Source organism: Nothobranchius furzeri, chromosome 19 (genome assembly GCF_043380555.1).
Source record: "Nothobranchius furzeri strain GRZ-AD chromosome 19, NfurGRZ-RIMD1, whole genome shotgun sequence".
In the NCBI taxonomy this organism is placed as follows: domain Eukaryota; kingdom Metazoa; phylum Chordata; class Actinopteri; order Cyprinodontiformes; family Nothobranchiidae; genus Nothobranchius; species Nothobranchius furzeri.
In genome coordinates, this window is record NC_091759.1 from 3,958,436 (window position 1) to 3,975,917 (window position 17,482).

At 41.9% G+C, this 17,482-nt stretch overlaps 1 long non-coding RNA gene across 1 annotated transcript; it reads right to left on the reverse strand.

The window, feature by feature from the left end:
• Positions 1-2: 2 nt before the first annotated feature.
• On the reverse strand, positions 3-17,267 carry LOC139064263 (uncharacterized). Its single transcript, XR_011517329.1, has 3 exons — positions 16,995-17,267; positions 16,607-16,707; positions 3-1,765 (listed from the first exon to the last, which is right to left on the reverse strand). It is a non-coding gene; the product is annotated as an uncharacterized lncRNA (long non-coding RNA).
• Positions 17,268-17,482: the final 215 nt, after the last annotated feature.

A 17,482-nucleotide genomic window follows, 5' to 3' on the forward strand; every position in this document is an offset into this window, starting at 1 on the left:
GGGGGGGGGGGGGGGGTCGGACAGTATATAGGTGGACTGCTGGGTGTGGCAAGGGATCTTTTCTCTCTGAAAGTGACAGAGACTGGAAGAGAGCTGGATGGCTGACCATTTTGAATAGTGGCGGGATTTTCTGATTTTGTTTTTAGGACCAGAGGAAATTAAATTGGTTTTCCTTGTTTATCTACCAAGTCATCATGTTTCTTTTGTCCTCACTACACTTCACTGTGTAACACCTTCATTCATCAATGACATCACTGTACTTCCAGAGGTATTTATGGGCGGTATTCTTGTTATCGTCAGCTACGCCTTTTGGTGCTGATCAGTGAGGTCCCTCACTGTTGAAACAATTGTGATTTACTGTTGGTCCCGTGACGGTAAGAAATGACCGTTGAATTACAAAACCATGAGTGATTTCAGCAGTTCAGCATGTGGTTTATTTTCTATTCTGTTTACCTCAGAATATGGAGATGCCACGGGTGATGTGCGGGAAATGTGCGTGTGAGTTTTCTTTTGAAAGTTTCAGAATGATTCACACTGCTTTGTATGCGACTTCCTGTGTAGCCCAATAGGAACTGCTGAGCTTGACGTGTCCTGGAAGCTTAGCGTGTAAAAAAAAAAAAAAACTTAAGCATAAGCAACACAACCCTTATGCTTCTGGGATGCATTCTTAACGCAACACTTTGGGGCTGGTGGAAATGTACCCATCTACTAGGACTTCAACTAATTGCTGCGTACTTTGCTTCGCAGACATTATGTAAAAGCTACACCTGAAAACCACTTTAACGCTTTTTAACGACGCAAATCTGTGTTGGCTGCCTAGCGTGGCTTTGGTTGGAAGTGTTGTGTGTGCATTCCCCGAAATTAGCGCAACATATTTGTATGCTGCCCCCTAGTGGAATACTACAGTACTATGTGCAGTGCAGCAGCAAGTAAGTGAACAAAGATGCAGCCTGCTGCTTGCATCAATGCAAGGTTAAAAAGCAAGCGCATTCCTGGCCTTACGCATCCAGTGGATTGATCTAATTATTGCCAATTTTCACTGAATAATAAAAAAATGCTTAAATATATTCAACTTTCTTTTTTACAGGTTTGTCCTAACATTAAAATATATAGCCACAAACAATGCACTTCCTCCAGATTCTTTACGGTTAGAGAGCAGAAATGTAATTTTGCTACTTAATTGGCTGAGTTGCCTTTGGGAAGATGGCTGCTTGAGAAGAAACAGAAGAGGAGACAACAAGCACAAGAGGGGCCAAAAAAATGAAAGATGCTGAGAAAAAATAAACTGTGGAGTCAGACAGGAAACATGAGGGAAGAGTCAACAGATGAAGCAGCAAGGGGAGCGAGGGAAGAAATGATCCAGAGAAGGAATGATGGCTGAGGGAGCGAGGGATGTAGGGAGAGCAGAGAGAGTGAAGCAAAGGAAGGAGGGAAGACAAGAGAGGCATTGTGCTGTGTGGCAACCCCCGGTCAAGGTTTTCTCCGGTTGCCACAGCAACGGCGAGAGACGGGACTGATAAGTTAACCAGATGGTTAGAGACTCAGAGAAAAGGCAGAGAGAGAGAGAGAGAGAGAGAGAGTGTGTGTGTGTGTGTGTGTGTGTGTGTGTGTGTGTGTGTGTGTGTGTGTGTGTGTGTGTGTGTGTGTGTGTGTGTGTGTACAGAGCTGATCCAGCGGTGTTCCAAACCTTTTCCGGAGTCTCCAGTGATGAGGGATCAAGAGCGACGGCTCCAATTCTCATTTTCACTTCTTCTGGTCGTTCCACCTAAGCAGAAGAACATGCAAACACAAAATCAAGTCTGATTTTTTCTCCTTCCCTTTTGTTTTCATTCCTCCTCTTCTGTTTCTTCTCTTTTTTTTTAAACATGCACATTATTTATAGTGTTTCTCTGGTTTCTTTCCATCTTCATTCCCTTCCTACACAATCCTCTGGGACTCCATAGGTTGGCAACGGATCACCATAAAGAGTTTTGCTGTAAAACACTTTGATTCTGGCAGAGGAAACGCCAACATTTTCTCCTCAATTCTGAGCGTGTTTAATAAACAGTTTACCCATGTATATTGGATCAAAGCATGAAAGTGGGAAAACAGTAGGGTTTATGGAATTTCACATCACCTACAGACATGTAACATTTCATTTACAGAGACCGGTTAACTCTGCTGCTTTGTATTTTGTTTCCATAGAGCTAAAAGATGTGTTCAAAGTCATAAATAAAATAAAAATCATAACATGAGCAAACCATGAAGCACATTTTTTCCTGAAAACAAGTTACTTGGTCATGGCGGATGTTTGGATTTTGCCTCAAATCCTTCGCAGTTTAGTTTCTGTGAACCAGAAAGTTAGTTTAATGTGAAAAAACTTTGGGAGAAGTGTGTGTGTGTGTGTGTGTGTGTGTGTGTGTGTGTGTATATATATATATATTTATTTTTGTCAGGACAATGTCACATCCATTAGCACAGAGATGGTGGGACTTATACTTTAGCCAGCCACTAGGGGGCTTCAACTTCCACTAAAACTTTCTACACATAGCTCTTCTTCTACTTCTTTATTCAGGCATGGCAACATTTGGCTTAAAATTATGATAAACAAATTATTTAACCACGACAAGCAAATTGGCAAATTTTTGCTTTTAAATTTTTTATTTCAACATATTCAAAGTGTTGCATGTAGAAAATCAGAAACTAAACACCATTTTTGATTTAATCTGAAGTTACCGTTGTTAAGAAGTAAGGATGTGTCTTGGTAAAATTCTGGCGAGACGATACACTATACAGGGGAGATGACGCATTGCATCACGATAGATTTCTTTACATTTAGTCAGACGTTATTAGCAATTTTTAGACTGAATTTATTGTAGGAATATTCAATAACTAATATTAACATGTTTACATTTCATTGGTGGAAACAAAACCCATTGCACGCTGCTGCCAACTAGCGGTCGGCATTTGAATGGCACCAAAATAAAAGAAAATACAAAAATATTTGCATGTAAATTATTCCAAAAATTAGAAACACTGCTTTTGAATATCGATATGTTGCGGGGGAAAATATCACGATATATTGCCATATCGATGTTTTCTTACATCTCTATTAAGAAACCTCCACCAGCTAATACCTTACATCAGTGCTTTCCAACCTCTGTTCCTTACCAAGACAAGCTGAGGACCCCCAGCACCAACTCTTCCCACATTTATACATTGAAAGTGAATCATTACAAACGTTGTACTGACATACAGAGGTTTGACTCACAGACAAAGTTTGAATTATGCGTTATTGTGATTTTAAAAATGCTAATTCTACAAACATAGCCTTGGTAAATTCTCAGCACAGGCAAAATTGTGGGGAACCCCAGCAGTCATGTGGAGACATGCACATTCATCAGCGATCTGCAGCTAAATGTAAAATATTTGCTAATTTACAGCAAAGAAAAAAAACTGATTTATATAGGAGGCTGATAAAAAGGAAAACATATTCATGAATAACAAATAATAGCACATAAAATAGAGTAAATGGCATGTAAAAGAGGATCTAATGAGCACTGATTTAGGCCTAGTCCACACGTAGCCGGGTTTTTTAAAAACGAATATCCGCCCCTCCAAAAACTTGTATCCACACCACCTCGTTTAAAAAAAAAACTCTGTCCACACATACCCGGATAAATACGTTGTTAAGGACATGCCAGACCTGTAGGCGGCAGTACTTCCCCCGTTCTTAACCTCGTCCTTCGTCTGTGGTCTTCCGCAAGGAGCAGTAATTCCACTTGCAAAAACAAACAAGCAAAAAGCGCTTGGACAATTGATAAAGCGAGCGCAGCTCTGAGGGCATCCATGCTGTCGGCTAGTGTAAACACAGGTCACACACGTGATGTCAGCATTTTTTTGTCGCGGGAAGTGACGTTGCGGACCTTAAAACTCCGGTTTTGTCTGTCCACACGCAGACACCCAAAACGGAGAAAACGCAGATCTTCTCTTTGGCCGGAGTTTTTAAAAAGATCCGTTTTCGTGTGAAAAAACTCAGTTTTCGTGTGGATGACAGGCCAAAACGTAGAAAAATATCTACGTTTTGGCAGATCCCCGGCTGCGTGTGGACAGGGCCTTAGAGAAGTACACAAACATCACCTGATAGAGCTTCTTAAAATATAAGAGGAGTTGATTTAGTCAACTCAATTCTTTTTTATGATCTGATTTTTTGTTGTAGGAATGAAAGCCCTGCAGGGAGGATGGTTTGTCTGAATCTCTGTGTCACTAATAAGGCTTCACGTTTGAATGCAGAGCCATGATTTTTGTCTTTTAGGGGAGGGGAGAAGGCACTCTCCCAAATCAACAAGCTTCCCATGAGATCCGTTTGTTTCCCTCACATATGTGGATAAAGATCTCCAAAAAACAAAAACAAAAAGGAAATTTGTTTTGGGCATTGGCATGATCAAACCATATGGCCTGAAAGGGTTGAGGCTTCTCGGAGAGTCTGAGTGAGACACGTTTGAGCTGTTGAAAAGCTGCTGCAGTCATGTGTCGTATCCATAATGAAGATGAATGAGTGCAGTGCAATCTGCACCCATTTAATTCCTCTGGAAGATTTAGGTGCACGCTCGTTCACATTCCAGAAGAGTTTGGCGTTCGTACCCGATGGTCTTCTGATATTTTGCATCAGAATACACGCATGCTCGGACTTCTATAGGAGCACAAAATGTCATCGACTACGTTTCGGCTGGAGGGGGGAAGGGAAGCGGCATGCATCTTTTTTTAAATTCCCTTTCCCATTGCTTATTTATGTGAGGTGTGTGGCCAGTGCTGCTGTGTGTTTGGACGTGCGTGTGTGTGTGTGTACTTAGAGTGCAGGTCGTTGTCAAGGCCAACTAGAAAGAGAATTTTATCAGTTTAATTTAAAAGTGAGAGGAAGTCTATGAGTGTGTGTGCCTCGAACGCGTGTCTTTGTGAAGGAGGACCAAGGGAGATGAAAGAAGAAACTTTTCTCCCCTTTTATGAAGATTAATTTTTACAACCCGAAGGCCTGAAGCGGGGGAGAGAGGAGGAGAACAGGGAGTTGAGGTGGGAAAGAGATGAAGGAAGTGGGGAGCAAAGGATGCAGGAAGGGGAGAGGAGGCATGCAAAACAAAAAGGGATGGAGAAAACAAAGGAGGGAAGCAAAATCAGCACAGAAGGTGAAAAATCAACGCTAATCTTTGATTTCATCCATCGCTTAGCCATACCTTCTGTGTCACAGGGAGGCCAGGTCCGATCCCCGCTGGCATACGACACCCTGGGCAGGTTGTCAGTTCAACTCTGAGCTAACACAAAATGACAAACCACTTGAGATCATCGACTCGGGTTAAAGCAAGGACGTGCAAACTTTTTACAGAACTCATTTCACACTAGTCCCGGTGCCATTTCCACCATTGCCGTTACCCGACAAACTATTTGTGCAACGGTTCCTGCTATTCTGCCTTACATGTCGTTTTTCCCTTCCTGCACTAATCAGCAGCATTTAGTTCACCTGCAGCAGTAGCTCAGGTGGTAGAGCGGGTTGCCTCATGATCGGAGGGTCATGGGTTCGATTCCAGCTCCCGCCAGGGGTATCCTGCTGTTGTGTCCTTGGGCAAGACACTTCACCCAACTTGCCTGTGTTAGTGGTGGTCAGAGGGGCCGACGGCGCCAACTGGCAGCCTCACCTCTGTCAGACCTCCCCAGGGCGGCTGTGGCTACAAGTAGCTTACCATCACTAGCAGTGTGTGAATGTGAGAGTGTGTGAAAGCGTCTTTGGGGGGTCTAGAAAAGTGCTATATAAGTTCAATGCATTATTATTATTATTATTATTATTATGATAACCTCATGATCCACACCTGTTCATTCCCCTACTTAAACCCTCAGTGATCTCTGCTTCGCTGCCAGATTGTCTGTAGCTCTTGTCTCAGTTCTCGTCCTGATCTACTGAACCCTGTACCACGGATATGTCCCTGGATTGTCTCTGCCTGGCCCTTAACGGATTTATCTGCCTTTCTGACCTCTGGATGCCGACCCTGCTCTGAACCACAGCTTCTGATTCTTGTCTACTCCTCTCTTTTAGTATACCTGCCTCTAAGTTGCCAACCTCTGCCTGTTTTTCAACCCTGCTTGTGGACTTAATTATATTCTCTGTGGATAACATTTGTCTGTGTCTTAGAAGAGTGACATTCACAGACCAAAGAGGAACCTTCTGAGAACCCCCAAACCCAGCCAGCGTTCCCACTGTCTTTAACTCCATCACATCTCTCCTCTACACTTCCGCCTCCAACAGCGATCTGCTGCAGAAACCCAGCCCACCCCCAACCCACATCCTCAATGCTCTAATAAATTATCTTTTCATATTGAACTCCTGTGTGTGGCTGAATTTTGGGTCTTCAGAAGAAACCCTTATAATTTGAAGGAAGCCAATGATCAGATTATAACCACATAGCAGTCAACTTCATTTAAAGAGACGACGTGTAGTTTTTACCATTAATTTCTGGAAATATCCATCAAAATGTTTAAGATTAAACGATGCACAGTTGATGAAAAACATTGGCAGCTTTGTAACATAACCATAAAAATCAGGTCTAAAATTCATAGGAGTAGGTTGAAGTCTCTGGGCGACGCCATATTAGATGCCATGTTTCCTTCTACGGGAGCCCGTGAGGACAAAATGCATTTACTGATTTGTAACACACTGTTACAAAACTTATGTCGTTCTTAAATGTCTTTTACATTTACCTTTTCGCTTGTTGCCAGTGATGAAAGGGAGTCTGGTGTGCTTATTATTTTTGCTAAAGTCTGCACTCCCTAGGGCTTTTTGACCCTAATGAGCCTCCCTTGGTAAGGTCTTCCACACAAAAACACGGCTTGTAACGATTAAGGTATCTACTGCCCCCTATTGCCAGGAAAAATACACACTGTCACTTTAAGCAACTTTTGTAATACATGAGTATGACAGAGATGGGCTGGATCCCTTTACTAAAACGGTTTGAGATTGTTTCACAGAAGGTCAAGAGGGCAGCCCAAATATCCCTCTTCCCAGCATCACTCCCAAGCTCCTTATTAGCAGATTCCAAGGCAGAGTTCTAGGTCCGTCATGCGATCTCCCAGTCGGACAGGCCTGAGACAACATGGACTCATCCAGATCTAACTTCAGCTGCCCTGGACAATAGATTTGACCACCTCATGTCTGAGGTGGAACAATGTTATGACTTTAATTGAGAGGTGGAAAGTAGGGTTGGACCAGTAAACCTTTCATCTCCGACTACAGCCAACCCTCATTACTGTAGACAAATCCCCAAACCTTCAATCGATCTTTCTCATCAAGACACGAAGATTCTTGTTCACTTGAGGCAGAGATTCACTCCCTACCCCAAATAAGTCACTTTAAAGATTGTTCAAGGGGCAAAGCAAGTACTGCCTTCACGAGTTCTTGCAATCCACGAGGGAAGACCTAAGCACTGATGAGGCTATTGGGGCATACATCCAGCTGGTGAGAGGGTGGTTGAACTAATCTGACATCTGGAATGTGCCAACAAGTTTAATCTCCATGGGCAGGGTGAGTTAAGTGTTTAGGATTAGCGTTGAAAAGTTTAGCCAAGTGAGCGACCAAGCAAGTCAGCAAACGTCAACAATGCAGTCACATCATAAATGATTAAATCATGTTTTTTTATTTTTGAATGTTCATAGACTAAAAACAGCCTGGAGTAAATGATCACAGCAAATCTACTTTTCAAATAATGGTGATCTAATTCAATCTTTGGGTTGTTTCTCAGGAATCAGTGGTTGGTTTGGTTAGGCCCTCTGGCGTTCTGCAGCCTGTTAGAGTGCAAGGTAACTACTTTTGGAGAATTTAGCAGATATTTACTCGAGTAAAAAAGGAACAGCATCAGGCATTGAACCAATTAAGTATGTATTGCTGCCTAATGACAGATCAACGACGTGATTGTCCGACAAAAGCTAACCAGGTACTACGGCAAATCAATTGGACATTGAAACTTTACATTTTGCAAGAATTCTGCAATTACAGACACTTCCAAGTCATTTTATTAAGTTGTAAACATAACGAGTAGGACTATAATACCGTCCACCCACAGCCCACTTCCTACTAAGTTAATAACATTATTTATTTAGAAAAATTCTCCCCCATCTGACCTTATCAGTCATTATGACGGTAGAATTTTAAACTACCCCTCCTTACAGCGCTGCTTCAGTTCATCGAGGTTGGTGAGCATTTGTTCCTGCGCTGCTCTCTTAAGGTTCTGCCACAACATTTCAGCCAGGCTGCACTTTGTCCTAAGGTGCACTCTAACATTTAACTTAGATGTAAACTGGAAACTGTGCTGCACAAGAAAGGACATGACAATATCAAGCCTGTGTAAAATGCTGTAGAATCCCATGTAAAACTGCAGGTATATGCAGAGATTTTAAATAAGCATATGTGAAGTTTACTTTGATTTTCAAATCTGTAACATATGGATGGGTCTGTTCTATCTTCAAATAAATGTTTTCTCCTTGGGGGATTCATCAGCATGAGACCAGGAATGTGGAATTGTCACACAAGGTTCTGAAACAGGTGACATTTTGAATTTAGCTTGAATTAACCCACATGTATTTATTCTAATAAACGGAACAAAAACCGATTAAAAAATGTTCCTTACTCTGTACATGGTTTTATTGACGTAGTTTATTTATTTTTTAAACCTAAAATTGTTCAATCGGTTCATTTAATTTACTATCTGAGAAAGATCAAAGAAATAAGTGATTAGTCACCACTTTTACTAAAGTAAACTGGTTAAACATCGTTTTATCATCCTTAACTCATTCACTGACGATGACGACTAAAGTCGTCATTTGCATTTTTTTTTTACTGTTTGGGCATCGGAACGAGCCCCCGCACCATGAGAACAAACATCCGAGCTCTAAAGCCGATCTTCATCCACGTACGTCACACGTCACGTGATCAGGAAGCAGAAAATCCCTGTGTAAGGAGATCGTTTTGGGCCGCTGCCGTAAAAAAGTGAGGCGCAAACCGGAAAAGCTTCTGCCGATCACGATTCGACAACGGATTATGAGAGAACGGATAACGCTCGAAACGTGCGGATTCCTCCTGATGTAAGAGGTGAGTCTCCTCTTTGATTTGTTAGTTTGTGTGGTGGCTTTTCTTATCAGGAAACGGCTGGCAGTTAATTAGTTAAAGCGACACTAAGCAGTTTTCTGCTTCTCCTTCCTAATGGTTAATACTAGAATTTTTATTGTCGTAAACAACCGTGCCACAGCCTGCTGTAGCTAGCGCTAACAACAAGCTACCTCTAACGCGCGCCAGCCTATACAAGCAAAGTAAAAAGCTCCACACTGTTGGACAACAACAAAGCATTAAAGCCAGGTCATCATCACTCTGTGATGTTATAACCTTCTAAAGCTCCCTCAAATGAGTGTAGGCCACATCAATGTTTTAGCTTGCTTCAGACTCTAAAGACAAAAAGCATACTTCTTTTTCTTCTTCTTGTGCTTCTAACTGTATCGACGAACTGAAAAAGCCAGTGGCTAACCTTTATATTAGCTATCGACAGAGTAAAAAGCTAACAAACGTGAAGCGGGTAGAGAGCTCCCTCTAGTGAACCTACTGGAACCTACCAGTCCCACAAAACTGTTGCAGTTTCTTGCCAGCAGAGAGCAGCAGAGTGCTGTACTACTGAAGTTGGTTAAGTTTGTATTTATAGTAAGTAAGTAAGTAAAAGTTTATTTTTAGAGCGCCTTTCACAGATATAAATCATAAAGCGCTGTACAACATGATAAAGACCAGGGCAAATACCTCTAACCAATAAAAACATCTGAAAAACAATAGCAGTGATAAAGTAGAAAATAAAATCATGAGTATAAACAAAGTGAAGGTGTGAACCCGAACAAAGCCATCTTTCTGAAACATTTATAGTGTTAGTGTTGCTTCAAGACAGAAAATTTCTACAATTTTATAGGAAAAAGTTCTTTTTTCACATTAGCTACAAAATGTTTGAGTATTAATTTGAATATATTCTGGGGTTTTTTCTTGTTTGATTATACCGTTTTATTTTTTATTTTTTGTTCAAAGAGGAATAAAAAGTAAAAGTAGACATCACATCATCATAAACATGACAAGACACAACAAAGACCCTTTAATTATCAATCAAATCAAAGGAACCTGACAGGAAACACATTTCAGTTTCTCTAGTGAAACCAGGGCAAATGCAAAAGTTGTGCTGGTCAAACACTAACATACAAAAATATGGAAAAACAAAATCTTCTGTAGGAAGAAGGAATAGTTGGGAATGAGAAGAGAAGTACTGGTGTCTGGAAAATCTATGGGGCGACAGACGACGTTAAAGGTTTAAGATGGTGATGAGTAAAGTGATCAGACCGATAAAAGATGGAGAAGAAAATCAACGAGTGGAGAAATGGAGTGGAGCTGAACAAAAACAAGAGTGTGTGTGTGTGTGTGTGTGTGTTAGCGGTACGGCTGCTGCAGCATTCCTGCCTGAACAGATCAGCTGGCCCAAGGAGAAAGACAAACACTGGAGAGGAAACCATGTCTAGACCATAGCCACACACACACACACACACACACACACACACACACACACACTATAGAAGCACATTCAGACAAAGGAGAGAAAACACATCAACCTGCTAGTTAGATAAGGTGGGCGACTACCAAAAACCTGTTGGGGGGTAGTAAATAGATAGAAGGGGCTAGAGAGCGAGAGAGAGGAGGAGAAATGGGCATGGGGTGTTAACAGGACTTCAGTTCAGCGTCACGTTTCAGCAGGAAACAGACGAGGTGGAAGCAATCCTGCCCTGAACACAAAAAGCAAACACGCTTAATTCACCGATGAGCTGCCATCTCTTTAATTGTGATACATGCTCGTGTTTTCTGTAGAGATCCGTGACCTTCGTGTAAAGATGATTGACACATCTGACAAATTACAGCCTCTCTAGGCACTCTGTCGGTTTTCCTGCACTTCACTTATGTCTGATTACTTTAAGTATTCATGGTGAGGTAACAGTGATACATATCGGACCTTGGGAATGTCCTTGACTGTGACGGCCGGGGTTCCTGTATGCTACAAATCTGGAGAGGAGCAGCAGTTAGAGCGTGGAGGAGTCCGTCAGCAGCTGATGGGCGTTTCTAAGTGGGCAAATTGGTCCCGAAAAGAAGAGAAGTTCATAGTTATTCTGTTATTTCTGAAGAATATCCATCTTTATATTATTAATTTTCTACTGGTATATTTAAAATATATCATACCATCATTGTACTCAAACATGCAACTTAAAAGTTTTCTAAAATTCACTTGAACAGAAGATTAAACTAATATAAATTAAAATTCTTATTGAAATATTTGTTTCTAAGCTCATTCAAACGCAAAGTTACTGGCGGGAAAAAAGCAAAAGGACACATTCAAAGTAAAGATTCAAGTTTGGAATTTCTGTTTTTTAAAATAAATATTTCTTAAATCATTTTCTAAATTTGGTAAAGACTGGTTAAAGCTGACTCAGCAAAATTTAAGGAGAAAGCTAGGTTGTGAACCAGACACCCGCATTTCAAGAGGAAACGAGATAGGACTTAACACCAGTTGCCGTTTTCCAAGTCCAGACGTCTTTCACTGTCAGTGACTTCAAAGGATGTTTTGTTTTCGGGACTCTGGTATTTTGTCCTAACAATGAAGTGGTAGCAGCCGGCTGTTTCTCTTTCTCGGATATTATTGAGCGGAGAACCTCTCACATTAGAACAGTAGTAGCTCAGGAGGTAGAGCGGGTTGTCCAGTAATTGGAAGGTTGCAGGTTCGATCCCGGCTCCGACCAGAGAATGCTGCGGTTGTGTCTTTGGGCAAGAAACTCAACCTGCATTGCCTGCTAGTGGTTGTCGGAGGGGGCGGTGGCGCCAGTGCTCTGCAGCCTCGCCTGTCAGTGCGCCACGAGGCAGCTGTAGCTACATTGTAGCTCATCCCCACCAGGGTGTGAATGTGTGTGTGAATGGATGAAGGAATGAGTGTGTTGTGAAGCGCCTTGGGGGGTTGTAGAACCCTAAAGGTTGGTTTATGCTTGACGCGTCCGCGAGGTCCACACGGCTCCGCGCGGAAAAGTTGCATCATTTTAGCAATCACGCCCCTCCACCGCACCTCCGCACGGCCCAAAATTTCCGCAACGCGCACCTAGGAAAATTTCTAACCACGCGGACGGTCGGACGCGGAAAAGCATGGCGGACCGGCAAGAACTAGTATGGCAGAGGTTCGTAAATACAGACATTTGTATGATTCAGCTCTCAGAGATCACCGTGATCAACATGTTGTTAATAATTCTTGGAGAGAAATAGCTCGCACTGTCGGAAAAGACGAGGACGCTGTTAAAAACTGCTGGATTGCCATGTTGTAAACAGTAATTTCTACTTCTACTATGGTGTAGTGTTGGATGCATGCCGTAGAGCTCCATGCTGCCCCGTTCAGATTGGGAGAATATTGGCTCACCGCAGAGACGAGCCGCATGAACCATAAACGCTGCGGGTTGTGAAGCTTGTTCCATCCGCGAGCCGCATCACCACGCGGAAAGTGAATGCGTCAAGCATAAACCAAGCTTAAGAAGGCGCTATACAAATACAGGCCATTTACATTTACTATTAGTGCTATTCTGTAGCTAAATACACAAGTGTGTAATGAATGGAGGATGCAGGGAAGTGTGGCAGTTCAGCAAGTCCGACAACCAGATGGACCAATAGTTGCTATGGGTTTGAAACGTGTTATTGGCAGAGTTTTTAGACAAATGCAAGAGAACCATTTTATACGATGTTAGAACGCTGTTAAGATGCATAAAAAATGTATTTTCTAAATTTGCCATTGCAGCTTTAAATGGCACGATTACAGTCTAAATAAATGAATGCAGGATTACTGGAGGTAGTAAATATTTTATTTTTTATTAGCTTTTTCTCAACACTCAGTCCCATAAAAAGACGTATTTAAAAACATCATTTGACACTTTTTGCTGTTCAAACATTTCTTTGTAATTCAAGTCTTGACTTACAAAGAAAAGCTGGTTGTAATAATGAAAAGTGAACGAACAACCCTGACAGGAAAACCACTATTCCCACAGTTAGAACAAGAGAGGAATGTTGTAGAAAACGGTTAGTTCTGTAAAACCACACGCTTTTGTTAGGGTTAGGGTTAATAGACTAAATAGGGAAATGTAAATATGTCCCTAAACAAACACTGTACTGTGGTTAAATTTGGTGATTGAAATGGCATTTAATCAACACCTCAGTGCAGTTCGCTGACCCTAAACATGGCGATGGAGTTTTTAATTTTAGCTATTAGAAAATCTGACGTTTAATTAAAACCTTACAGAAAGACTGCTGTTACTGTCCAAAAGTTCTACCTGAGGCATTATCAAGAATATTATTGGTAAATGGGATTTTTCCTTTTTAAATACAGGTCAACTTAAATTATCCTCTGTTACCATGGCAATCTAGCCATTTTCCCCTTTGAGACACCAAAAACTCAACCCCATCATCAGGTGACATGATGGGATGGACGGAGGGAAACAGGGAGTACTCCCACTGGGAGTTTCGATAGTTGAGTGGATAAAGGCGTGCTGATTAACAAACTAAAACCTGGAGTGCAAGAAAAACATGATTTAGTTTATTTTGATGCCCAAAATTGTCAACGTAACAAAGGACTTCAAAAAGAGAAACTGGTTTAATCAATCAGCACAGAAACCATCCATCCATTTTCAGCCGCTTATTTAGATTCAGGTCATAGGGGCAGCAACCTAAGCAGAGAGACAGACTCCCCTCTCCCCAGCTACTTGGGCCAGTTCCTTCGGGGAAATCCCAAGGCTTTCCCTGGCTAGCCGAGAGACATAGTCCCTCCAGCATGTCCTGGGTCTCCCCATGGGTCTGCACCCAGCTGGACGTGCCCAGAAAACCTCACCAGGGAGGCCTCCAGGAGGCATCCTGACCAAAGGCCTGAGCCACCACAACTTGCTCCTTTTGACGTGGAGGAGCAGCGAGTCTACTCCGAGCCCCTCCCCGATGACTGAGCTTCTCACCCTACCTCTAAGGAAGAGCTCAGCCACCCAGTGGAGAAAACTCATTTCGGCAGTTTGTGTCCAAGATCTGATTCTTTTGGTCACTGCCTAAAGCTCATGACCATTGGGCAGGGGTATTCAATTCTGGGCCTCGATGGTCGGTATCCAGCACGTTTTAGTAATTTTTCTGGTCCAACACTAGATTCAGTGGTTGAATCACCTGTGCAGCCAAGGGCGTAGGAACAAGTTTAATATTGGGGGGGACACATTTTGGAAATCTAACAAATCTGTTGTAGGTCAATATATAGCGTAGGTCAACTTCACTGAAAAAATACATTAAATGATTATTTCTGATTCTAACGTGTCACTGAGTGTTTCATGCAGGCTGAACACGAACATAGTCTCCTACCGCTATCTCCTGCATTAGCTTCTGATTGAAAATCTGATAGACGGTGAAACTCTAGGATTAGAAAAGTCTGACAGATGTGACTCAGGGCGTAAGGCAAAGTCCAGAAAGACAAGAAAATAACTTTTATAGCCCAGTTCACTAACATTCTGTTTTTTTTTTTTTTTTGATTGGGGACCCATGAGCCAGCCAGAAGGGGAGGAGACTTATGCTCCTTTTGACACTGTAGACCACAACGTTCTACTAAACAGGTTAAATGCCCTGGCTGGGATTTCAGGTTCTGCTCTAGACTGGCTCTCTTCTTATCTCACCAACAGAACATTCACAGTGAAGTCCGAAACCTTCTCCTCAGACACTGCCCTCTAACATGCGGGGTCCCACAAGGTTCAGTTCTAGGGCCTCTACTATTCGCATTCTATATTCTTCCCCTAGCTGGCATCATTCAGTCTTTCCCAGACATCTCCTACCACATCTACGCTGATGATATTCAGCTCTATATGTCCTTTATGCCACACCAGTTGGACAGGCTGGCCACACTTGTACTCTGCCTGACCCAGATCAGTAACTGGCTGTCCAGCAACTTTCTTGTCCTCAATGCTAACAAGACAGAGACCCTGATCGCTGCACCCCCGGAACTTCAGCCAAAAATCGAGCAAGAAATTGCCTCCTTTTGCCCATCAGCCAAGGCCAACATTAGAAACCTGGGAGTTATTTTTGATCCAGCTTTAAGTTTAGACTCACACGTCAAAACCATCCCCCGCTCTTGTTTCTTTCAACTGAGAAACATTTCAAAAGTCCGTAAACTGGTTTCTACTGCAGATCTGGACAAAATCATCCATGCCTTTGTGTCATCACGCTTAGACTACTGTAACGCTCTTTTAACTGGTCTCAGCAAAACCTCCCTCTCACGCCTTCAAGCCATCCAAAATGCAGCAGCCAGACTCCTAACCAAATCCAGCAGACGAGCTCACATCACCCCAGTTTTACAGTCCCTCCACTGGCTCCCAGTAGAATATAGAATACAGTTTAAGGTTTTAGTCCTGACCTATAGAGCTCTTAACAACCAGGCTCCAAGCTACCTATCTGAGCTTTTATTCCCACACATCACCTTTCGGAACCTTAGATCCACATCTGAAAACCTCCTGGCTGTTCCTCGAACCAGACTGAAAACCAAAGGGGACAGGGCCTTTCAGACTATTGCACCCAGACTTTGGAACAGTCTACCTTCAAATCTCCATCTCTCTAACACTGTAGAGGTCTTTAAAAATCATCTAAAAACTCACCTTTTCATCCAGGCGTTCCCTCCCTAAATGTTCAAAAAGATGGCTTTGTTCGGGTTCACACCTTCACTTTGTTTATACTCATGATTTTATTTTCTACGTTTAACACTGCTATTGTTTTTCTGATGTTTTTATTGGTTAGAGGTATTTGCCCTGATCTTTATCATGTTGTACAGCGCTTTGTGATTTATATCTGTGAAAGGTGCTCTATAAATAAACTTTTACTTACTTACTTTTACTTACTTACTTACTCCCCATTAGCCGGATCCAGGTGATTACAGGCCAACGTGGACATTTTAATTATAAAAAAGCTGTTTATGTGTCAGTAGTGTTTTATTTTTATTTAATAATATGAATGTAGGATATATTTTAATAATATGAATGTAGGATATATTTTAATAATATGAATGTAGGATATATTATCTTATTCCTATGGGTAGAGATGTGTAAACAGATTTAATACAAGACTAAAGCTGTGAATATTCAGTCTGAATTGATCTGACTCTCATCAGAATATTTTAAACTACATCAGCCAACAACGCTGACCAACAATCAGAAAAATCTGTTTGCTTCTGAAAGAATGAAAAAAGAAATAATTCACCTACAACAACAGCTAGAACTACGTTAATTTTCACATGGACAAGAGAAACAAACAGAGGCCAAAATTGCAGTCTAAATGCACCAGAAAGCAGAGTTTAACACTTATTTTTCTAATATTTCTAAGGAAGCGTATACAGAATGTAATTTATTCTTAAACTGTACTGCCCAGCCCTACTTGTAATGGGACTACATATATTTAACTGTGTTCACTTAATATTACATTCAAATCTTCCTCTCATCAGTAACCTAAAACCATCTCATTCTTCACTGTAGCACCTACCTGCACCTCAGCAGTTCTGGCTCTCCCTGTCTCACTCTCAGCAGGTCTGGTGCTGCCTGTCTCACCTTCTTCATCATTTCCTGCTGAACTTCCTCTGGTCTCTTATATGAAAAAAGTGACATGAATAAGGTTTAAAAATGAAATGTGATGAGAATGTCACAACAAGCAACAATCACACTTACAAACTCCATTTTTATGTGGAGATTCTACTTTATTTATTTCGTGTCAAATGGTTTTTGTCTGTTACTGTAAAGTTCGCCATTTTTTGTTGACTAGTAGTGTTGTTTAATGTTTAATGCTAACTAGCAAGATGTTTACGCTAGTCAGCCATTTTAGCGTTTGACCAGAAATACAATTATACTCTTGGACTAAATTATTACCAACTCACAATTCCTTTCTTTCTTTTTTTGCCCATGAGAAGAACTCGCTGAGCTGCTGCCGTCTGTCTCTGACACCTGTGTCTGCCCCGGCTCTCTGACTCCTGCTTCTCTCAGCCAGCCTGTCTACTCCCTGAGGGGAGGGGCTGTGTCGGAGAGAAGTCCGCGGTGTCTTTCAAAATAAAAGCTCGCGAGTCAAATATTTCAAAATCAATCTTTTTCTTCTCCATGTTATTGGGGGGGACAAATGCGCGTTTGTCAAATATTGGAGGGGACACGTCCCACCCGTCCCCCGGTTCCTACGCCCTTGTGTGTGCAGCAGCTCATCAGGCTCTGCAGAAGCCTGTTATGTTTATGTTTATTTATTTGGCAGACGCTTTTATCCAAAGCGACTTACAATTTATAACCTATAGGGCATGTTGTGATCTGTGGGGGAAACCGGAATACCCGGAGGAAACCCACGCATGCATGGGGAGAACAATGTAACTCCACGCAGAAA